Source organism: Gorilla gorilla, chromosome 15 (genome assembly GCF_029281585.2).
Source record: "Gorilla gorilla gorilla isolate KB3781 chromosome 15, NHGRI_mGorGor1-v2.1_pri, whole genome shotgun sequence".
NCBI lineage: Eukaryota > Metazoa > Chordata > Mammalia > Primates > Hominidae > Gorilla > Gorilla gorilla.
This window is the reverse complement of record NC_073239.2, coordinates 15,162,982-15,188,819: the sequence shown is the minus strand read 5'-3', so window position 1 is coordinate 15,188,819 and position 25,838 is coordinate 15,162,982. Positions and strand designations below refer to the sequence as shown.

The following is a 25,838-nucleotide window of genomic DNA, read 5'->3' as shown; positions in this document are numbered from 1 at the left end:
CAGTGAGCGGTGGCTAATCAGCTGAAGAGAAATGTGAGTGGTAACCGTAAACTGGGACTCTGGGCCTTCTATGGTTGGAAATCTTGCAATAACAGATGGCTTGAAAGGAAGGAATAAAGACAGTAACAGAATAACAGAATAAGGGAGAGTGAGAAAGATGAAGGGAGAAAAGACATTAGAGCTAACGTTGGGGAACTAACTCATAAGACTCTTCCCAATCACTAAAAGTCATGTTTCACCTGAATCAACTGTTCATTAGTTGTCCTCCTCTAGCTTTCATGCATTTATTCAATAAATAAATCAAGTTCCTCCTATAATCCAGAAAATAAAATAATATAGTATTTTCCTATCTCCGATAGCTATATTGACAAAATAGACTGAAGGTTACATTCTAAAAAAAGATTAATCCTGATAAGCAAAGCAAAACAAAAAATAAAAATGACCTTTTCAGAGTTGGTTTTCACTGACTGGTAAAAAAGCAATTTCATGAAGATTTTGACTGGTTTCTTTATAGTACCGTGAGCATGCCGAGAACCTGGCAGAAACTCTTCTCATTTGGAACAAACAATGTCTTAGAAAGAAAAGCAGGATTTCCTCTTAGAAATATATTTTTTAAAGACTTTTTCATTAATTCAAGGTTTTTCAAATATATTAGAGGCAATTTAGATATTTTGGAGCAGAATGTTTCATTATTATTGTCATCACAAACATTGGTATATAAAAGGGAAGCATGCAGCCATGAGCTGAGCAAAATTTAAAGCGATTTAAATAATCCAAGTCCATGCTTTTTAGTACCAAAACAATTTGAGGGTCTGGCTATATTCACAAACTGGACCAATTTCAGAGAATAAACTATTTTAAGAAAAATGAGTTGAATAATTTGCATACTGCAACTGGCATTCAAGTTTTGCGACACAATAAGAAGACTTGAGTTATTATTTGAGCTTACCATAAATTGGCAGTGCAAAACAGAGAAACAAGATAATGTGTCCCTGTTTCTTTCTACCTCTGTACTTCATGTGTAAAATAAATAAGGCAATTAAGGAAGCATCTTTGGAATGATAAAGGACCACTTAATTATGCAAAATCAAAATTAATCTTTAGTTCCTTTTGATTAGACATTCTGTTTTGAGCTTGTTAGGTATGTAAAAAAGAACAATAATTTAGCGTGTAAAATGTTAATTATAAACATTTGAACAATATTTGAATGTTCGAGCTACAATGCACCTAATTTTGACTTTAAGGTAGCATCACATGGCATACTTCTAAGTCCATTCTCGAGATATTCTTTTGTACCTATCTCTGTTTGTCTTATTGTTCCCTGCAATCTCTGGCACATAGAAGTTGTCTGGGTTGGGATTGCATAGTAGCGAACAAATGAATAAGAGAACGTTAGAAATAGTTAAAGCAGAAGATGACTTTAATCTTAGAATATTAAGACAAATGCTATCATTACTATTAATATTTGATAAATTCTTTTTCTAAGTGCAACCTCATGTGGTTTGAAGGGATAGTCTATAGGAAAGTGAATTTTCAAAAGGAACACACAGCCTTAATATGGGCTGTTATCAGGTTCCATAATTGTGGCTTGCCAATGAAACATATCATCCCCAGCTGGACCTGCAGAACGTTGAGTTGGAAGGTCACGGGCCAAATCACTAAGTTTGTGTTAATCCATTTTTTGTGGCATAGTCTTTACTTTTCATCTGGCTCCTCACTATCTCAGTATGTGTTTAAAGGTCTGGCTAAAACTCGATTATTCAAGCAGCACAGAAGGATTGTCTACTCTCACACCTGCTCTGACATACACAGTCACCTTACTAAACAGATTGGGGATGGAACTAGGAGGGCAGGGGACAGAGGTAGGTCATGGGATGGGAGGCTAGACAGGTAAAATTTTAGTGAAAATATTTGTGGAAAATGTTTTATATTTGATAAGAAAATGATTTATTGAAAATAGTACTAATGCCTTATTCTCCTGCTATTTCTGTTAATAAGAAATTATAAAATAAGTCTTTAAGAGAAAAGTCATATGGTAGATTTGTTTCCAATGGGAAATAACTTCTAGGGCAGAATTGTTAAGAATAGACAAGAACAACTTTAGAAAACATGTCAATAGAATTAGCTTTTCCTAAACGTCTTTTTTGCTTTTGTGTTTTTAAGTTTTTTCTTTTCCTCATTTTTTCTTTTCATAAAAGACCATGTGGATAAGAACAGTGTTGCCAATTTCCCTGTGCTTTTGCTAGATGGCATTATCTTTGTCAGTCTTTATTGTTCACCAGTCCTCTCCCTTATATCATTTTTACATAATTTCCCTTAATCTTCCTGCTTTGTATTGTTACTACATTGTTCTTATTAGATGGTAATATGAATAAATACATAATTTTTTCCTATATTAAACATATCAAGATAAAGTAGACATGGTGATCATGATCAGGAAACCGGGAAATAAAATGAACAAAATGAAGGACATCATTTGGTTTGTTGATAGAGTGTCAAGAGAAAGGAAAGAAAGTGAGAGATTAGTTCTTATGTCAATAAATAGCCCAGTAGGTTCCTGAAGACTAGACAAAGAGCCAGAGGACTCAGAGGGCCAAATCTATGGTCTGACCCCAATGATAATGGTAATAATTATATTTATTTTATTATGTTATGTGATACTATAATGGTAAATTATATACAGGAGACAAGGAGAACAAGGAGGATGTTCATATTTATTGGTCTTGTAAAAAAATAAAAAGGACCAATATTTAGGAAGACTTTCAGAGTGTTAAGAGGACTAATTTGCTTGTCTTGTACCATAGACTGCTCTCTCTCTTTTTAAAAAAAGTTTGTGGAACACAAATAAATCTACCGCATGTATCACTTGGAATTCAATAAGGGTAACATCATTCTGTTTTCAAAATCTGTACTTATAACATGTTAAAAGCCAACTAATATCTATTGAGCACTTAACAATGTGATAGAAAATATTCTGAACATTTTATAATCCATACAACAATTAGATAGTTATTACTGGTTTTCTTTTCTATTTTACGTATAAGGAAACTCTAGCACAAAGAGCTTAAGTAACTTATCCAAGGTTACCTAGATAGGATGTTTTGAGTAGCTCTCCCACCTGCACCATCTGATTCTAGAACCCACACACTTAAAGAAAACAATAGTGCGTATGAGGAGCATCACATCCTACCATGTAAGGAAGTTGAAGAGATATAAGAAATCAAAGGTTCTCCCAGAACCTTACTCTCTAGTAGAAAAGTCATAAAAAAAAAAAAAGGCATGTCAGAATTTTAACTCTTCATACTTCAAACTAGGACTTGGTTTTTATAAACTAGTATAGTTGTGGGATTTTTTTTGTAAGATCTAATGAAGGAAGTGAACCTTTTGAAAGATTTATATGGGTGAAAGGGAAACGAGAGAATATTTCTAGTGACAAGATTAAATTTACCTGCCTGAGTCCTTTGCTCCTGGAAAAGAGCAACTGTTAAGAAAATCCCCATCCTTCTGTTTTCTGGGAAACAACTTGCTTCAAATAATCATCCTCCCCCATGTGATTTAGATAATAATCATGGATGTCCTCCTTCTTTACTTAAGGCACAGCCAGACACAGACCCTCCAAATTTTCATTCTTTGATTCATAAATAATTATCTGAGATGTTTTTTCCCTATTGACCAATCAGGACAAAATGCTCCCTAACTTGACCAAACTTAAGTTTCTCCCCTTCTTCCAGGCTCACAAACTGTGACCTATCCTTAGCCTGAGCTCTGTAAGGGCCCATCCCAAGAATCAGCTGATTGCAAGTAAGGCTATTCCCCAACCAATTATCCTATCACAACACCCAGTTGTCCCGCTTCCTCTCACCAGGATTCTTATAGCTTTGTTTACCTTTCCCTATAAAAGAAAACCCCTTTTCTCCATGACCTTTGAGATAACTTGCAGGTCTTCTCATCACAGTATTCTCTCTATTGCAGTGGTTCCTCTCACCCTATTGTAATCATCCCTTTCCCAGTCTTGCAACAGTCTTCAAATAAACCCTCCTTATCTAAGTCCAGACTTGTTTTTATTTGATGCTAGGAAAATAACAATATTAGAAAACACATACATATGTACATACATACATATATACAGAGGAATAAAGGGTTTCGTTATTTATAGGATAGTGAAGAAATAGCCTAAGCAGAACAAAACAGTATATTTTGCAGAATACAGTGAGATACTGTGTGAGCAGCCTGGAATAGCTTGACTTTGATTCATTGTTAAGCTGAATAATCATAACCAACAGCTGTAGTGAAGACACTGTCATCTCTAATGTATTGAGTGTTTACACTGTGCCAAGTGAATTATGTGCTTATGAAGAGTGGCAGAATATGCCACCCCAAAATATGCCACTTTGACATAAGGATTAATTCAAGCTAATAGCACTTGAAAAACAGCAGATGCAGGAAGGACATGCTTATTTCTCCATTTCTTCCTGAAAACAGGGAAAAAAACACTCCTGTGTGAATGATGTCCTCCTTGTACCAGGAGATAATAAACACTCTTCAACGGGGAGTCATAGTCAAGATTATTATGTACAAACCTTGTTAAAATAATTCTTACTATTTAGCCTCCTCACACAATTTAGTTACCTTTCCACCATAGCCTCTGTTTTTTCAACCTAATACAGAAGTGCATAGGTTTTGCAATTTCTTTGGGTCTTCATTTCCTTATGAGTGTTCCCATGTCAAGTAAAACTTATATGAAATGTGTATACTTTTCTTCTATTAATTTGTCTTATGTCAATTTGATTCTTGGGCCCAGCTGGGACACTAGAGGGTAGAGGTGAAGTTTTGCCTCTCCTACACTTACCTTTTTTAAAACTAACATGAGCCCTGTGAATTAGAGACCGTTTACTATAGACTGAATTGTTTCTCCACTAAATCCGAATTTCAAAGCCCTAACTCCTAATGTGACTGTATTTGGAGATAGAGGCAATAAAGAGATGATAAAGATTAAGAGAGATCACAAGGGAAGGGCCTGTAGGACTGGTGTCCTTACAGGAAGAGAAAGAGACGACAGAGACCTGTTTCTCCTTCTGCATGCATACAGTGGAAAGTAAATGAGAGGACACAGTGAGAAGTTGGCTGTGTGCAAGCCAGGCAAAGAGCTTTCACCAGAAACCACTCTGATGGCATCTTCATCTGGTACTTTTGGCCTCTAGAACTGTGAGAAAATAAATTTCTGTTGTTTAAGCTACCCCATCAGTGGCATTTTGTTGTGGCAGCCTGAGCTGACTAACACACTGGCATTATCCTCATTTTTAAAATGCAGAAATTGGAGCATAAAGAGTAAGGCCTTTAGTTGGTAAATACAGATCTGGTATTCAAACTGTCTGATGGCAAACAAAGACTGGTCTTTAAACCACTCTGCTGATCTCCTATCAATGAGTGGGAGCTGCTAACAGTGCTAGTGAGATTTCAATGGAAGAGGTCAAGCAAAAACTGACCAACAACTAAACAAGACATGTCAAGTCTCAGAAAGGTATACAGATAAGGTTAACCTAGAGTTCTTTAACTCCAGATTATTTGCTCCTATAACCCAGATCAGGGTGACTAGATATAGGACAGGGTGATGATGATGGAAATACAGATACAGGGAGAAAAATGTTGTATGTCAAAAACACTTTTAATTTTAAAGCAATGCAAGGAACTCACTGGAAGACATTCAGTAATATTTTGGTGGAAAGTTAACATACTTATCCATGTCGTGTCAGGCCTCAGAGTGAGTCATGCCTTTATTTTAATACAATTCCATAGCATTTTCAATACATACCTATTCCTTAATTGTTTCTACTAAGCTGGGTTCCATTTGCTTTCTTCACATGGCACTGTATTGCAGACTTTATTCTAGGGTATTGTGTTCAAATCTACCAGGTGTATTGTTAGCTGTTTTCTCACATTGTATTTGTCATATTATGTGCTGTAATTTACCTAATCTGAGCTCTTTAACTGACCTTTAGACTACTTTAAATTTTTCTTTTTTATAATTGATAAAGCCAAATTCTAGCCTTTAAGAAACAAAGTGCCCTTGAAAAATGTATGCATCACTCCATGCATATGTTTGTGCAATCTTATAAGAATTTCTTCAAGATTTTGAGGTATAAACTTTCTAGGTTCAAGTGTCATGCATATTTTAAATTGACGTAGAAATTGCCAAGTTACTGTTTAAAAATGGATAAGCTTTATTGCTCACTAACAAGAAATGGAGTGCCCATAATCCTTGGCAACAGTAAATTTAATCAGTTCTTTACATTTTATTTTTTTCTCTGTCTGTAATAAGAAAAATATGATTTGCAAGAACATGTAATTGAAATAATGAATCTGCTTTGTATTAGAACTACTTAATTGACCTTGTTTATTAAAAGGTGTGGGGGCATGAAGTGAAAACTATAAGTATCCTGAGCCTAGTCTCAGAATTAATCCCTGCTAATGGTTTTGACACTCCTTGTGTAATGATTAGAGTTCTGCTTTTTTATTTACAATATCCTGGATATCCCTTAGTATTATTAGCACACTATTTTAAAAAGTTAAGGAGTATTTAACTGAATATATTTATAATATTGCATTCAACCAGCTTCATACTGGTAAATATTAAAGTTAAAGTTGTTTGCTACTTTTATAAAACCACAATAAACATTCTTGTATATAACATCTTTTTTGAGTATGCCTACAAGAATGAGAGATTTTAAATGAGTGAAAGAAAAAACTGACTCAGTGATTATAAACATAGTTTTGCACAAAAAGGTGCAACAATTAGACCACATAAATCTGATGTTACAGAATAATTAAAAGGAAAGAGATGGAAAACTTTGGTGCACGGTACATTCAAACCAACATTTAGTTTGGTGAATGGTAATGTGCTACAAAATGTATAATCATAATTTTTCATGAAACCAAAATTTTAATGTAACAAAAACTATTCCTCCGTTTTAAGAACCAGTGTTAATCAAACTCATGAAGGAAAAAATGTGTTTATGCAGAAATTCATACTGGAAGATATGACAGCCACTCAGACCAAAAACCATTTGCCTATAGAGCATGCAAGAGATTGAGAGACTGAGGGGTTTGCCCTGGATCACACGCATGCTTGGTGGTAAAGCAGATAAATTTTTTTGGCAAAAAAACTATGTGGTACAGCCTAATTTTGTTGTATGTATAGATTGCTGAGCAGTCAAGTCAAGGCTTTAAGGTATCCATCACCTGGATAACACACATTGTACCCATTAAGTAATTTTTTATCATCCATCCTCTTTCACTCTAGTCTCCATTCCCCTTGCTAGTCTCCATTTTTTACTATTATCATTCCAGTCTCTAAATTTGAATTCAGGCTGATCAATCCCAGAATCTTCCCTCTTTGGTACCGCACTATACTATGCTATACTATATCGAAGAGGAAAGATTGCCAAAATCAAGGTAGACAGTATTCTTAGAAAGCGTAATGTTCTGTCTGAAAATGTTACCAATACAAGAATACAAGCACTGGGGATAAGGCAGATGCCCAGGTGTGAGAAGCTAAAGGATCTTTTATAGCCAGTCTTGTAGTAATGTGCTTTGAAGTGGAATTCCTGAGAACTGCACCTGCATATGGAGGTAAAGGTGCCTGTGAAAATTTAAATGTTACATTTATAGAATATAAGCAAGGCCTTGAAAGGGCAATTCTGATCTGTAGAAACATTAGCATTATAAAATTTCAATAAATGTAAGAATAAAATATTGTAAGTAAAATTTCACAAGCAACATTGGTCATATTTCAGACACTAAATAGATATTTATTGAAATGTTGTTTTATTATTTTACAAGGATGTACACATTTCATAACACACTATGCTAGAAGTAGAATTTTAAAACATCTTATTAATTCACTGGAAAATACAAAATTTCCAAGATTTTCACATTAAATAATAGTAAATAGAAACATGAAATTTATATCTCTCATAACTGCTGCTAGACCATAAATGAATTAGAATCTTTAAATGTTGCCTTTGTTGAGAAGACTAAACCAGACTAAACAAAAATCACTGAATAATAAATTTATTTATCTTAATACGTGTATAGTCCTAAGCAATTATAGAATTAAAAAAAAAAGTATCCAACCACCAAGTTCTAAATTAATGTGCTTCCAGCTCTTCACTATATGTTAGACATGTATTTTATTTAATAGAGATTATAACAGAACTGACTTCAAGTTTGGCTGAATTTCATTAATGGAGGAGAGAAAAGATACCATAACCCATTATTGTGTGTCTATTACAATGGAAGAGTGTACTTTACACCACTGAACAAATAGAAACATGACTTTGTGTTTATATATGTTTTGTAGTCAATTAATGAAATAATTATCTCATTTTAATGAAATGTAATTTTGACTATCCAGTCCCACAAATGAGTTCATAGTATGATGTCAGACATTCTTGTTTTGCAAAGAAATTTATCATACAATTCCTTTAAAGAAATGTGCTATCTAATGCATTTTAAACACTTTTTTCAGGCACATTAAAAAGTAAGCACAGTTGAATTATGAGGCATTTGAAAGCAAGTTAGGATATTAATATAATGGTCTTTATGATATATATATATCAAACTGATTCTACAAACTGCCAGTCAAGAATAAGATTTTCATAAGCATGTAAAGGGAAATTTATAATTTCCAGAGGAAAAAATGTGAATACTTTCTCCTCCTGTGGAATAATCAGAAAGAAAGGAAGGTTTCTCCATGTGGTAATTCCAAATATTGTTCTGGATCCAGAAGCTGTACAATTTAATTACAAGAAATACTATATAATTTATCTTAGGTCAACCAAAGTTTGGTGAACTACTAAGAAGCACATATTGCATTTTACAGCGGTTAAGAACACAGATGTCAGTCTATGTGGACTGGGATCAGATATTTAATCAGCTGTGAGACTTCAGCAAATTCCTGGGAATTCAGTTCCTTCATAATTGTGCTTTAGTTTCCTCATCTGTAAAACATAGATTAATACTAATATTAATAAAAATTCCTTAGCAGCATTAGAAGATTGTAGGTTAACTTATACAAAGCACCTAGAATAGTGTCTAGAACATAGTAGGCGGTATGTAAAGATCAGCTGTTGATATTAGTTTTGTTGAACTATATAGGGAAAGATTTTTCTGTTTAACAAGCTCATCATCTAGCATGCATTAGCCTAGGCTAGAGAGTACCCAGGAGAAGTGTCACTGCAGTGTGATAAGTGTTAAAATTGAGCCGCTTCAGAGTGTCTCATATCTTGTTTTACAGGTAAGATGCTAGACATCATCAAAGATAAAATTTAATAGTTATAAACCTCCTGGTAAATACACTTGCCTGTGATAAGATATCTTTGTCAAAGTTATTTGCCCTTTAGCATTTTCATAGACTCGGATATAATTGAATTTTCCCTTTGCAAGTCTTTGGAGAGTTCCACATAGGAAAGCATTAGTAGAATGTATAGTGTCATCAGCTACCAATCGCTATACAGCTAATGTAAGAGGTGAGCACATCAGAGATTGATAGTCTATTGCCTACAAATATTAAGACATTGTGTAATTACTGATGCTATTCATCTATGGTTTTTCTCCAGTCTACAAAATACCAATGCCTTAATATTTAATGTTGGAGACAATACTTATGAAAACCAAACAATCTATATGATATTTTCTAATTTTTATTATTAAGGCCACAACTGTGTCAAACACAGACTAATCATAAGGCTTGCCAAGCCTTTTAACTTTATAGGGAAGTTGGTTGGATATTTAGGAGTGGGCTGGCCCCTACATTAATATAATTGTACAAGTATCTCTGCAATTGTTTTTAAGCTTTTTCCCCCAGGAAAAAAATGGAAAATATATTATTATTATTATTATTAATTAAAATACATAACTGACAATGTATAGTGTTATCCAGGATTCCTAGGAGACCAGTTTAGCTATAGGGTAAATTTTTAAATCTCAAATTAAAAGTTGATAAATTAATAAAACACATGTTCTATGTGCTATTATGATCAAGTATTCTTTTTTTTTTTTTTTTTTTTTTTTTTTTTTTAGGCAGAGTCTTGCTCTGTTGCCCAGGCTGGAATGCAGTGGCGCAATCTCAGCTCACTGCAACCTCTGCCTCCAGGGTTCCAGCGATCCTTCCACCTCAGCCTCCCAAGTAGCTAGGATTGATTACAGGCTCACCAATACGCCCGGCTAATTTTTGTATTTTTAGTAGAGATGGGGTTTGACTATGTTGGCCAGGCTGGTCTTGAACTACTGACCTCGAGTGATCCATCCACCTTGGCCTCTCAAAGTGCTGGGATTATAGGTGTGAGCCACCATGCCCAGCCAAGTATTCTCTTTCTAAACCCTAAACAATAAAATCATTTAAAAAAAATTATATATGTTTTCCTTTAAGCTATAGCATTCTTTCTCTGATAATACAACTGATTCAAGCTCTGGTCATCACCCTCTTACAACAATCAAGACTGCCCCTAGAGACTTAAGATTTTTCAGTCATTGAAGGAGATCTGTGTGTACAATATAGAGCAAATATCTACATCCATGTACTTCATGAAATTGCAATTAAAGCCAGAATTATGCCCTAGGAATCTAGTCAGCAAGGATCTAAACCATATCTTTTGGCAAATATAAAACAGGTAACTTAAAACTCTTAAGGAATCATGATACACAAGCTATGAAACGACTCAAGAAGCACAAAGATGTGGGACTCTACACTGAAGAGGGACCCTACATTGAAGAGGCCACAAGAAATTTGACTGAAATTGTTAGAGATGCCTAATGAACAGCAGGTTCTCAGATTGCTGAGGAGCAAATAGTTACGGAACTACAAAAGGACGAGGTAAACAGTAAATGAGGGAAAACTCTAGAAGAAAACTATATTCTCTGCTTACTTTTCCCCTGGTCTATATGTAAATATCAACAAAGTGAAGAGTCTCTGTACTTCAGAACTCTTAGAGATAGATTTATTTCCTAATTAATAACAATGTGAAAACTTCTCAATTAAAAATTATACAGTAAAATATGTACACAGAAATGGAAGCTCAAGAATTGCATTATCTTTATTCTGAGATGAACATCATCTCACTCTCATGCAGAGGGAGATGGCTCCTGGTGGCCTCAGAGACATCAGATTTAGCACCATTCTGTGTCTTTCATAAGAGCTATGAAGAATCATAGTGTTTTCAAATGAAAACTCAGGAATAAGTAAAATTAATTTTTCTCATGGGGGAGGTTGAAATTTTTTTTTCTTTATGCAATCTAAAGCCAAATCAATCTAAATTTAGTAGGAGGTTGTGTGAATGTGTATGTGTAATTACACAATTTTAGATCTAAAATGGTTTTTTGGTCTTTTTATATTTTTCCAAATATCATGTCTAGATATATTTCTACTGACCCCAAATTCACAGTTAATTATACATAATTACACACAATTCTCTATTCCTTTTTACTTAGAAGGATGATAGACCAAAATGATAACATTCTTGAAAGTCAAGACAGTTATGTGTTCCTCCTCTTTTGTTTAATTTTCTGAATACCATCTTTATTATTTATACATACATTACACTGATTGAGCACTAACTCAATTTGCCAGCTACTCTATAAAATGCTTTGGAAACATTGTGTCATTTACTTTTTATGATAATTCTAAGAGTTCTGTACTATCATTATATCCAGTTTTCAAGCAAGGAAACTGAGATTAAGTAACTTGCTTAGGAACATGTCACACAGACAATAATTGATCATAGGCAGGTTGACATCAGAGGTCACATGCTTAACCAATATGAGACTCTGCCCTCTTGAAACATAAAAGAAAGGCCTTGCTGTGAAGGCTTCCTGTATTCTGGCACCTTGATGCCTGAATTCAAATAGCATTCTTCAATTTATGTCCATTTAAATTCTTATAATGAGTATATAAATTAGGTATTATTTTCCCATATAATTATACAGATAGATAAATGAGGATTAGAGAAGTTAAATAATGAATGTGACTAAAAGAACATGGCATACACTAGTTTACAGTCCCACCAACAGTGTAAAAGTGTTCCTGTTTCTCCACATCCTCTCCAGCACCTGTTGTTTCCTGACGTTTTAATGTAAACTAGTTCAACCATTGTGGAAGTCAGTGTGGTGTTTCCTCAGGGATCTTGAACTAGAAATACCATCTGACCCCGCAATCCCATTACTGGGTATATACCCAAAGGATTGTAAATCATGCTGCTATAAAGACACATGCACACGTTTGTTTATTGCGGCACTATTCACAATAGCAAAGACTTGGAACAACCCAAATGTCCAACAATGATAGACTGGATTAAGAAAATGTGGCACATATACACCATGGAATACTATGCAGCCATAAAAAATGATAAGTTCATGTCCTTTGTAGGGACATGGATAAAGCTGGAAACTCATTCTCAGCAAACGATCGCAAGGACAAAAAACTAAACACCGCATGTTCTCACTCATAGGTGGGAATTGAACAATGAGAACACATGGACACAGGAAGGGGAACATCACACACCGGGGCATGCTGTGGGGTGGGAAGAGGGGGGAGGGATAGCATTAGGAGGTATACCTAATGTTAAATGACAAGTTAATGGGTGCAGCACACCAACATGGCACATGTATACATATGTAACTAACCTGCACGTTGTGCACATGTACCCTAAAACTTAAAGTATAAAAAAAAATAAAAATAAAAAAATAAAGAACATGGCTACTAAGTGGAAAAGCCAGTGTTGACACGAATGTTTTGACTCCAAAGCCTATGCTCTTTGTAATATATTGTACCATCAGTCATTTCATTTTTAATTAATCATTCAAACAATGCTGCATGATAGTCCTATTATCTACATTCTTATAAGCAATGGAACAGTTTAAGTAATGTGTCTGAGTTCACCTAGGTATTAAGTAGCAAACTTGGGTTCTAGGCCAGCCTATTTGACTCTAAAGTCCATTCCTTGTGATAATCCGTTGTTACTGAGACATTCTTTTGATCAAGCTGCCCCTCATTTTGATACTTTTGCTTATTGATTTAACCTTTGCTATATGATCCTGTCTGCAGGTAAATGAATCTTAAACACAAACTTGACCATTTTATAGTAGTCATTTGTTTTCCTAATCCTGATTCAGGTGATGCTTGAAAAACATAAATGACTTAGAAGGGCAATAGCCAAAAACAATGATATTTCTATGCAATATTTATAAAATATTTTTCACTGGAAATGAGTCTACACTATTTGGAATATTTTAAGTGAGTCAAGAATTTATTTCAATAACATAAATATTGTATTTTATTTATTTAAATAATTCCTCCTTCTACCAAGGAATCATTTAAGGAGTCTCTGGAATGCTATTTCTTATATGTTAATAAATGATTTCTGGCATATATCTTCTTTAACAAATAAAATCAGTGACTATACAAGCTATTTTTAATTTAGAGATTGTATTATTCATAACACTGGCAGCAAACAGATGGCACACTCACATTAGGATCTTCTGAGGAAAACTTATTTGCAAACAACTAATTACAGAGCATGGGAAGGGTGTGGGAAAATCACAAGGACTAGAGTGTAAATCTGAAGCTGTCATTAGCCATAGGCCTCAATGAATAAATGAACAGAGAGTTTGCTGGAATGAAGAAGGATTAAGAGTTGCATGGATTCAATACTGTTTTTTATTAAACTACCATAACATTCTTCGCAGAATTAGCCCATCAATGAAAGATCGGATAAAGAAAATATGGTTCATATATACTATGGAATACTACGTAGCCACAAAAAAGAATAAGATCATGTCTTTGTGGGATCATGGATGGATCTGGAGGCTATTACCTTTGGCAAAGTAACGCAGGAACAGAAAATCAAATACTGTTTGTTCTCACTTGTAAGTGGGAGCTGAAATGATGAGAACTCATGGACACAAAGACGTGAACAACAGACACTTAGGTTGGAGGGTGAAAGGAGGAAAAGAATTAGAAAAAATAACTATTGGTTTCTAGGTTTAGTTCTTGGGTGACGAAATAATCCGTACGACAAACCCCCGTGACACAAGTTTACCTACATAACAAACTTGTACATTTACCCTGAGCACCTGAGCATTTACTGAGATGGTGCCATTTTGTTTAATCCATCTTCCTGGAAATCATGTTGCTGAATCCCAGTCCTGAATCCTACTTTTTTGCTCAAATACTATTTTACAAAAGTGATCCCCTCACTGTTCTCTATGAATATATCTGATGCGAAAGTTAAGAAAGGGGTGAAGTGACTCCATAAAGGATATTAGTCCTGGTGTTCATGTTTGTGTATGTTGTAACTTGAATATAAAGAAAAGGCACCTCTCTTAGCTTTATTCTGAGTGCCTCTTTGTTAGTTCTGTCTAGAGTCTTTGCTCCTTGCAAACAGCCCAACATCACTGGGGCATCCATATTAATCAGCTATGATAGAATAACTGCTCAAATAAGGTTTGAGGGCAGGCAGCCTTGTACCTGGGATCTGTTCATCTATTTACATGGATTGGAATCTGAAATACTTCTCCAAGTCTCTCAATGTCAATTCCATTCCTTACCCTATTATATCTGATTTAATTCACGCATTGAATTAAATGGTCATGTTATATAATGACCATAAATCTGGCAGTGATTGGTGTCTAGATCAGGGGAATCCACACAGACTCCACTCCTCCTGCTCAAGCTCTGAGTGCTACTTCATACTGTGTGCCCACACTGTGGACTTGAGCCATGCTTTTACTGAGAGGACTCATGCAACCACACCTTTCTTGTACTCCCTCCTCCAATTCTTCTAATACAGTTTTCCCTTCTCTGTCTTCCCTTATTCCCCTTCAACAATCATGTATCTATGCTAAGCATGTCTTTATTATTCTCTGTCCTCAATCGGTACTCAGTTTTACCTCATTTTTCATGTCCAAAAACCACACTAAAATTTATTTATTTATTTATTTTTGCTGCTTTCTCTTAAAAGAGTACCCAACAAAGATATGTTAGTCAATAAGTATCGTCTTATATTATTATTTTACTTCTACCCATTCCAGACCCTGGAAAAAAACCAGGGTCTAGGATTTTCTCTGAAATTAATTGCCAATGCTGTGTGTAGCCCAGCTCAAGTATCTCCTCCCTCTCTCACCCAAACATAAGTGTTTTGGAGATGCAGGGAAATAGGGAGAAGTGGACCTAAAGCTTTTATTAAAACCTCCAATTATTTTAGACTCATATGGAACTATTTACTAGGATGTGGAGATACCATGCATATTAGATCATTCTCACGCTGCTATAAAGAACTGCCCAAGACTGGGTAATTTATAAAGGAAAGTTTAATTGATTCACAGTCTCACAGGGCTGGAAAGGCCTCAGGGAAGTTACAATCATGGCAGAAGGGGAAGCAAACACCTCCTTCTTCACATGGTGGCAGGAAGGAGAAGTGCCAAGAAAAGGGGGAAAAGCCCTTTATAAAACCATTAGATCTCATGAGAGTTCACTCACTATCACAAGAACAGCATGGGGGTAACTGTCCCCATGATTCAATTACCTCCCACCGGGTACATCCCAGGACACATGGGGATTGTGAGAACTACAATTCAACATGAGATTTGGGTAGGGACACAGACAAACCATATCAACATGCAAATTCCTACCATAGCTTCTTTGGTCTTGTGCTCATATTTGCCTTCCAACTTGATTTTCTGTTCATAAAACAGAACCTCCCACTTCTCAAACTCTTCCCTACCCACTCTACACCCTAATGTTGTTTTTCATTTGACTCCTAAAAATGCTCAACTTATGTTGTCCGTTGTCTGATTACCACTTCTGTGTATGCCTTTGTCTCCAATTTTAGCTCCCTTGAGGACCCTATCTAATGGGATAAATGTACCAAAGCACATGCGCACAAACACACACACACACGCACACACACACACACAAACACATACTCATGTTTGCATATCCATGAATTAAAATTTTTCCTTGAGTCCAGAATAACTAGTGAGAATATAAGACTTTGTAGTACATTAAGTCAGAATGAATAAACAAAGCCCAAACTTACAACTGTATCGTAATAAAACCCTGCATGTTCAAAACAATTTATCCCAGCATAAGGACTGTTCAATTAGACTTTCTGATGGTAAAATTTATTCTAAATAAAACCTCACCTGCATGCTGTGCCTTTTCTACATAAGAATTGGAGAAAACTATGCAGATCCTGCACCTGTTGAGTTATACAGAAAACCTACAGGAAACCAAGAGTTCAAACACATGCAATTAAATACAAAAGAATAGAATGAAACCTTAGTGGCTATGGTTTCTGCTGTTATTTTAGCTCTCCATGCTCTTGTACATCATATATCATTAGTGGGCAAAAATCACATAATAACAAATTACTAGCCTTATGCTCAAAGTTCTAGCAATGTGTATTATGGGAACATCTATGGCTATTCTGAGCATACAAAATGTTTAAGCCAAACAGAAAGGTTATCACGTTGCATTTACGAATTTTGATAACTAGTGGCCGTGTGGTACGCATGTCTGTGACTCTGGAGAGCAGATTTAGGTTCAGCCTTGTGGCAGCTCCTGCAGGTGCTAATCAGGAGAGCTGCTGTGACTAAAACTGAAGTGGAAGTTTCAGCTGCCTGGGAGATGATTTTCATTAAAGCTGCCTGCCAGTGGCAATGCAGAATCCAGACTGGATTTTAGAAACAAAACGTGACACTTGAAAGTACTTGGACACAGTGTTTATAATTTTCTAATGGTGGCATTGTGTCTTTTCATCATGAATGGAAGTAAAATCTTTAGACAATTATTGATATAAACGTTACCGTATAACAAACTGGCTAAATGTGAACATTTCCAAATTTCCTTCTAACTTATTTATAATATGTATATTGGCTTTGCCATTAAATATAGATGTATTTAGCATTTAAAATTAATTAAAGCTGCTGAAACCCATCTTTACTAAAAATACAAAAATTAGCCGGGCTTGGCGTTGCACGCCTATAGTCCCAGCTACTTGGGAGGCTGAGGCAGTAGAATTGCTTGAACCCAGGAGGTGGAGGCTGCAGTGAGCCAAGATCACACCACTGCACTCCAGCCTGGGCAACAGAGTGAGACTCTGTCTCAAAAAAAAAAAAAAAAAAAAAAAAATTAAAGCTCCGGACAAAGACTAGAGGGATAATTCTGAATTGTATAATGAAAGTGTGAATTACTTTTTTATTCTTTTGCTTTATTACAATATGGTCATATTACTTTATCACAATGAAATAAATGTAACTGATGATATAAAATTTGTTTCATTTAACAACAAAGGTTAAACTTGAGTTAACATTGTGTGTGTGTATATACACTCAATACTCTGCATTTATCCTTTGTTTAAAAAACCAGAACCCTATTTATGTAATTCTTTCTAGTATGACAACATATTTAGGGGAAAAATAATTTTCAGAAAACCTCTAATACCTATAGACCAGAATGTTTATGAGAGTTAATGGATTTATTAAATAGTAATATCTTGACTATGTTATTATTAGTCTATTGATTCTAGATGATAAACTATAAAATAATATCTATGTAAGAACTTAAGTTTTATTAAGACAAATTTGGTGCTTAGAAAGTAGGTCGACAATATGAAGACATGCAGTAGTATTTTCCAAGGGAAATAAAGTGAAGATGAGTGACCTAAGTGTTGTATTACAATATTGGTATTTGGCCTCAGACTAAAAGAGAAATCCCCTTCTCTCCATTGCTATATATCAACAAACATATTATTTCTTTAGTTACAAGCCTATCTTATTTTATTTTTTTAGTAACTGAATATATACTGAGAAATAATTAAGACATGTCTTAGTCCTAAACTGTTTCATGCCATCTTGCCTCCAAGCACTTTCCTACCTTGTTTGATATTCTTCCTATGCCTTTCAGGCTATCGGATAGGACTTCACAATTGTGCCACATCTTTGCCATATACTATGTACTTAATAAATATTAGTTTACTAAATGAATGTTTCTAGTTTCTACTACTACAACTGAAAGTTGTAGAAACTACGACTGATCCTTATCTGTCTGTGCTACAGGAAGCAGACAGTTTGAATATTTGAAAGATTTTGAAGTAGCAGAAATTAAATATCTGAAAATTTATGATTGCTAACAAAAAAATAGATTGTTGTTAAGAGTACACATTTATCATAGTATTTTCAAGATAATTGTAATAAAATGCTACCTATTTTAGTCATTAGGATCTAAAGTTGTTATGTTTTTGAGCATCCAAAAGAAAAAAGGAAATTAATCCACAAAATCCATGAAAGGAAACAACAAGGAAATAGGAAGAGGTTTTAGAAAGCTCCCATATGGCCACAAAATAGTGCCAGGTAAGGGCATTGCTGTCTTAGACCATATGAATACTTTTACATGTTTTTCAACACAGAAATGCACTGGTGCCTGTAATAAATTACTCTCCAGGTAATATCAGTCCTAGGGAAGGCATACGTCTTGTAAAAAAGGAAGAAAGAATGTTACTGCTTGAGAATATGAGGCTGTCAAAAAGCTATAGAACTTGCCTCTTTCTATGGATGAGTTTGCCACCTCTGCTTTGAGATGCCAAATGATAAATTCTGAATGTTTTTGTATAATTTCAATGTATGTGTATAATGAGTGAATGTAAAGACAGGGATTGCTCAATTCAATTACTGTTTAAGTTCCTATAGAATGCTTGTCATTATATCAATTCTTCTACTTCAATCTGAGAATAATTCCTTTGGCTGAATGCTTACTGCATGTCAACTGCCCCCAAATTAGTACTTTATCTCCCAGTTCCAGGAACCCGCTGCTGTCAAAGCAGGGTTTCCTAATGCAGTATCCACAGTGCCCTTGCCAACAGCACATTTGCTTCAGCTTTTTTTACTCTTTCTCCCCTTCTTCATGTGGGTTCAATCCAGGTGCATTATTATATAACCTGAAACATAATTATAAACTAAAGTTTCTGTAGTTTAAAAATCATTATCCTCTCAGCTGAGACTAAGGGAGTGAGCAATGTGAGAAGGTAAGATACTATAACAGGGTCAGTTCATGCATCATCTCTCAAAATATACTTGATATAGCTGCATTTTCTATACATGCCAAAGACTTGCTCTTTATGAAAATCCACACTTACAAATTGTTTCCTTAAACTCTATATGAGTTTCTGTTTGCATCTCTTCTTATATAAATTCATACAAGAAAGTGAGTAGACTTTTCACACGCATGCTCAAATTACTTTTGGAAGTATATTAAAAAATCATTTCCTAACCTGAATGAATATGAGTGTCAGCTTTGTGGACATTTTAATTAGGAATCATTTACTAGGAATAGTTATAACAGGAGTCCATGAAATTTATAGATATAAATGCCCAAATTCCACCACCCTTGTAGATTTCCGTGTAATGTTGAGAAGCATCAAAATATCTGTATAGTTTTTAATAATCCACAGGTTAGTATTTAAATTTTCAAATCTATTAGATTTTAAAATACTGCTTTAAGTGAGATCTCCTATGTGCACATTAATATATCCAAGTCTTCTTAGAACATATGGTGGAAAGAAACAGCAGTCACAAATAAACTTCAAAATTCAAATTTTATTGTCTATGTCCTGACGTGTTATTTAAAAGAAAGTAAATCTCTCCCACAACTTTCTCCAAAAACACCCTGGTAGAAGTTTTAATAGTAAATATATAAAATGTGAATATCAAGAAGAGATGGAGGAGAAAGGAATGAAGCTAATTAAGATGATGATATATAGTTGGCAGTAGGTTAAATGTGAAAGTTTTCCATTTATATACACCTATACTCTGCTGATAACACTAACTTGTGTACATATGTAACAGCTGAAGAGATTTCTGCTGGCTATGATATTCTAACTTCCAAGATAAATTGCTTTTCTCTAGACCAGGTAATTAGCAATGATTGTCAGTATATGTGAACTTTAATATCTGAAAAAGCCTCACAGTAACTTCATACCATTAATTATGAAAAAGTGTTGAATTCTTGACTTTAAATACCAGCAAATGAATTTTGTACATTATTAATACTGCAGATATGTAATAATCTCCCAATACACGAATTCCTACACATACATACACAATCATTACAATTGGGAATTTTTTTAAAAAAGAAGACTAATTAATCATTTTTACTTTAGGCATAACATATTTTTTTTCCAGTAATATAACTAGTACTTGGCCCATTATCACTTTACTAAAGTTTAGGCTACAAAGTTGTAAGCAAAATTAAAACAAGTCTCTGCTCCCTTAAAAAACAGAGAAATCTTAGAAAGTTTACCAACTTTTTTACTTTAGTAAAAAAGAGCAGTGTACTATATTTTGTTTAGCATTGTGGATATTGTTACATAAATTATAAAGAAAACTTCTACAAATAGAATGATGGAAGAATGGAATCAAAAAAGAAAAATTAGTTAAAATTTGAAATTTAATTACAGGAAATCAAGTAAACATAGCAGATAGGGTCAGTGCATCTGCAACGAATACAAGACCATGAAGAGTGTGAATAAATCTTCCTTTCTTGGCAGGGCACGGTGGCTCATGCCTGTTATCCCAGCACTTTGGGAGGCCGAGGAGGGCGGATCACGAGGTCAAAAGATAGAGGCCTTTGGCCAACATGGTGAAACCCCGTCTCTACTAAAAATATAAAAATTAGCTGGGCGTGGTGGCACGTGCCTGTAGTCCCAGCTACTCGGGAGGCTGAGGCAGGAGAATCGCTTGAACCTGGGAGGCAAATGTTGCATTGAGCCGAGATTGCGCCACTGCACTCCAGCCTGGGTGACAGAGCGAGACTTCATCTCAAAAAAAAAAAAAAAAATATATATATATATATATCTTCCTTTCTTTCTTTACCAGCTACTCAAAATTCCCTTCTTTCATCCAACACTTCTGCTCACATTTTTTTGATTATCCACTTGGGATGGAGACTAGATGAGTGAAAGCTTTATTCCTAAGAAATCTGAATCTTTAGTTGGCCCGTCTACATTCTTCCTCTAATATTTAGCACTGATGATCACATAAATGAGAAACCTCAGAGGATGCCCTAGATTCTTTTCATAGTCTTCCCTTCCCCTTTTCTCTGGCATCATGTTATTTTCTCGATAGTAAACACCATAACCTCAGTCAACACATTACACTCCTATTGTGTCTATTTACTTAAGATACAGAGGCTGATAGGAGCATTTTTCCTTGGACCTCACAATCTCTAAACCAACTAACTCCCAAGTAAATGAAAAGCAGTTTTTTTTTGTTTGTTTGTTTTTGTTTTTTTTTTTTTTGCCAACAGGTCATGATATATATGAGTGAGAGATACCACCTCTATTTCTACCTTTTATTTTCAAACCTACGTATTCTATGGGGAATGAAAATATTTTATATTGCTCGCCGGCTTGAAGCACATACCACACACTGCTAGAGGGTACCCCAATATTGACAAGTTACTGTCTCTTAACTGTTGCCATGATAAGCCTTCCAGTTTCCTTTATGTCTAGTGACTTCTGGCTGATGGAGAACCTTATAGGAACAGTGAATTATCTGAACATTTGTCAATCATTTCACTTTGTTTACTGTAGAATGAGTTAATTTTAGAGAGTAATATTTTGTGAAATGACATTCTATAAGGCAGTCAGAAATTCAAAAGATGATTCTAGCTGAAATATGATGAAAAAAGAAAATAATTTAAATCTATACTCTTTTTATTTACACATGAGAACAAAAGACTAGCTCAGGTAAGTGGGTCTAATGTAGTCAAACTTTCACCTGTAGCTTGCAGTGCATGTCGTTTCGAGGCAGCATCCCATTTGGTGGCTCAATATTGGCTGCTTCTGTTAGAAACTCAGGCACTTAGCTGAGACATTAGCCAAATTAGCCTTGTTGTGAGAAAATGTTGATATTGAGTCCAAGAATAGCCTCCAGTTTTAGGATGGTACTTTATGGCTTTATTAGAAAGCACTGAGTGGGCAATTTTTTTTTTTTTTTTACTTATTTTGGGGACATATGGGTGGGAATATTTATATAACATACAAATATTACTAAATTGTGGGTGTTATGTCCATTACTAGGGGTCCATCTGCATATCTCCTCCATCAATCTCCTCATAATTTCTCCTGTTTTATTTCCAATCCTATGCTACCCAACTTCCATATATTCTCAGAAAGCAATATGGATTTTAATTTTAGGCCAGCTCTAATTATAAGCAATGTAGACAACAGGATGCACTACTTGACGTTCTGCCCACTGGAAGAATTCTTTCCTGCATGCCTCTCAGGGCCCTACCTGAGTGAGACTACAGCAATGCCCATCTGGCTGGCCAGCATATCATGCTGGGTATTCTGCGATTCGTGTTCCAATATTTTGCTCCTTTGTCAAGATATCTTAGGGAATGCTGTATGAAAGCACAGTTTTGGAGTAAGAGGGAGAACCGATGTAGAATTACGCACCCCTAGAATGTGACTTAAAAATCAACAAAGTGGGAATAATGTTGCTCACATACAAATTGTTACTCTCATGACTTTGAACCTGGAATGACTGCTCTAGTGTAGTCTACTTGATGTGAAATCTAGGAAAAGGTGATTTTTCAGAGATATATCTAGATAAGTAGGCAGACCGTTGTCATTGAATTGTTTGGACATAGCAAGTCATCCAAATGAACACTAGTTATGGAGGAAAGTTATACAAGCCACAATTCTAGTTCCTGAGAGAGCCTCTTCTGAAAAGTAAAATAATAATATCCAAAAATCTACTCCATACAAACAATGAGAACAAATGCAAAAACTGTCAAAATTCATAGATTTTGGAATCAACCTTTTCGGAACTCTGGAAATTAACTAAAGACTTGCAACAATATAGAGAGCTTTTTTTTTTTATAGCTTACTCTCAACAAGAAGAGTGAGCTATGTGTTTTATGTCTTATTCCAATCTTCTTCCTCCCCAATTCTGTAGTAGCCTTGAAAACTAACAGCCAAAGAAACTAAAAAATTTATGTAAAACCACCATTTGGAAACTTGGAGGGAATAAAATCAGATTGGAGCACTCCAAAATTCCAGATTATAGTTATTATTTGACTTATCTGGCAGCTCACTAAAAAGCTTTATTCTCAGGGCTTGACTACATTTGATCTAACAGAGGGATTCCTCTGCACGAATAGTCCTATCCTCAAGATATTTGTCAAGAGCAATTAGTGGCACTTGTTTGTCATCATAGCTGCTTGGGTAGGATTACCAGTTGGAGATAATAAGAGGCTGATCGAAAAATGTAAAGGAAAATAATGTGGAATAACATGTCCACAGGGGGCTTTCAAAGCTCTAACAAAGTCCTGGTGATATGGTTTGGCTCTGTGTTCCCACCTAAATCTCATGTCAAATTGTAATCCCCACATGTCAGGAAAGAGACCTGGTAGGAGGTGATTGGATCATGCGGACAGATTTTCCCTGTGTTCTTCTGGTGATAATAAGTGAATTCTCATGAGATCTGATGGCTTAAAAGTGTGGCATTTCACCCCTCCCTTTCTCTATCTCCTGCCACCATGCAAAATATGTCCTGCTTCCCCTTCACCTTTCACCATGATTGTATGTTTCCCGATTGTATGTTCCCCAGCCATGAGGAACTGCAAGTCAGTTAAACCTCTTTTATTTATAAATTACCCAGTCTCAGTTAGTTATTTATAGCAGTGTGAAAATGGACTAATATATCTGGGATTGAAAAGCCACATACTTGTTCAAGGCTATGCACATACTAGTGAAAGACGTGAGAAGGTGCTTATCCCTGCCACTTAGTTGACCTTGAGGGTCTGCAGAAGCAGAAAGTGAACACTAAGTCAGAGTTGTCAACTGTCTTCTACAGAATTGAAGATGTGTTTCCAATACAACCACAGCACTCATAAGCAATGTCTGGCAAATTCATTAGTTCAAGGTATTGAAGGAAATCTCCTGTTCAATCATTAGCTGACCACTAACTGAAGCGAGCAGAGACTTCGCTAACAAATGCGACAAAAAAATCATAATCTACAGAATTTGTCCAGAAAAGTAACTAAACAAGCAAACAGTAACAATTAACAATCTCCAGGGTAAGAAGGGAGGTGATCTGACTTTCGGAGTTGAAACATCATGTAATTTAAAATGTCCAGCTAAAAAAAGCTATGAGATATGCAAAAGAATAAGATAATATGAGCCATAAACAGGAATAAAAGCAGCCAATAGATGCCACTTCCAAGAAAGCCTAGATGTTGACCTTAGTGAAGACTTTAAATTAATCATTTAAAACATATTCATGGAACCAAAGGAAACCGTGTTTAAAGAACTAAAGGAAAATATGAGATAAATTTCTTACCAAATAGAAGATAGAAATAAAGAGATAAAAATTTTAAAAATGGCTAAATAAAAATTCTGGAGTTGAAAGTACAGTGGGGTTTTAAAATTAATTAGAGAGGATCAATGGCATATTTTAGTAAGCAGAAGAAAGAATTCACAGTTTCAAAAGTAGCTTAATTGAGATTATCCATTTTAAGGCAATGAAAAAATGGTGTGAAGAAAAATAAACAGAGCTTTAGAGATCTGTTTGACAACATAAATTACACTAATATATAATGGGAGATTTTAAAGGAAAGAAGAGAAGGAAGAAATATTTGAATACATAACAGCTAAAAACTCCTCAAATTTAATTAATCTGTACATCTAAGAAGATTAAAGAACTCCAAGCTGGATAAATTCGGATATCCACATGTAAACATATCATAATCAAAGCTTTGAAAGGCAAGTACAAAGAGGGACCCTTGAAAGTAGCTTAAAAAATGACTTCACATATATACTCAATAATATTGACATCAGAAACCACAAAGGCCAGAAGTCAGTGGAAGGACATATTCAAAATGCTGAAAGAAGAGATTGCCAGCCCAAACATTCTATCTTCTGCAAAACTATTCTTCAAAAGTCAAGGACAAATTAAGACATTCCAAGATAAAAAGAGAATGTATCATTAACAGATGAACCCCAGGAGGAAGTTTTTTAAGCTTGAGAAAACCAAATATTAACTTGAATCCAAAAAAATAAAATAAAAAGAAATTACACTGGTAAATCTAACTATATAGGTAAATAGACAGTATAAATGTAGTTTTTATTTGTGATTGTTTTATGTTACTGTTTGATTTAAAGCACAATTGTGTAAAGCAATATTTTAAAAATATTGTTGATGGGCTCATAATGCATAGACATGTAATTTGTATGAGAATAATTATACAAAGGAGGAGAAATAGAGCTGTATTGTAACAACTTTTTAAATATGTCATCCAAATTAATTCAGTATTAATCTGATCTAGATTTTCAACTAATATGTAAATTGTAACTACCAGGATAATCACTAAGAAAATGACACAAAATCATGTAGTACAGGAAACACCTAAAGCATTAATATAAAATATAAACATGAGGCAGTTTTAACAATTAGATCAGCAATAATTGATTTAAAAATCAACCATAATAACAACACTGAAATAATCACTTTACTATGTTGGTGTTTACCATTTAATATGGTTTGGCTCTGTGTCCCCACCCAAAATCGCATATCAAATTGTAAATGTCATGTGTCGATGGAGGGACAAGGTGGGGGGGCGATTGGATTACAGGGGCGGTTCCCCCCACGCTGTTCTCATGATCGTAAGTGTTTGACAATTCCTTCTTCACACTCTCTATCTTGCCTCCACCATGTAAGATGGCCTGCTTCCCTTTCTGCCATGATTGTAAGTTTCCAGCTATGTGGAACTTTAGTTTAATTAA

At 34.9% G+C, this 25,838-nt stretch overlaps 1 protein-coding gene and 1 pseudogene across 1 annotated transcript in view; one reads left to right on the top strand and one right to left on the bottom strand.

Moving 5' to 3' along the window:
* Positions 1-25,838, top strand: part of LOC129526805 (embryonic stem cell-related gene protein-like) — an 80,975-nt gene that overhangs the window by 38,214 nt on the left and 16,923 nt on the right. The window lies entirely within an intron of this gene.
* On the bottom strand, positions 1,251-1,660 carry LOC101147566 (ubiquitin-conjugating enzyme E2 D3-like; annotated as a pseudogene).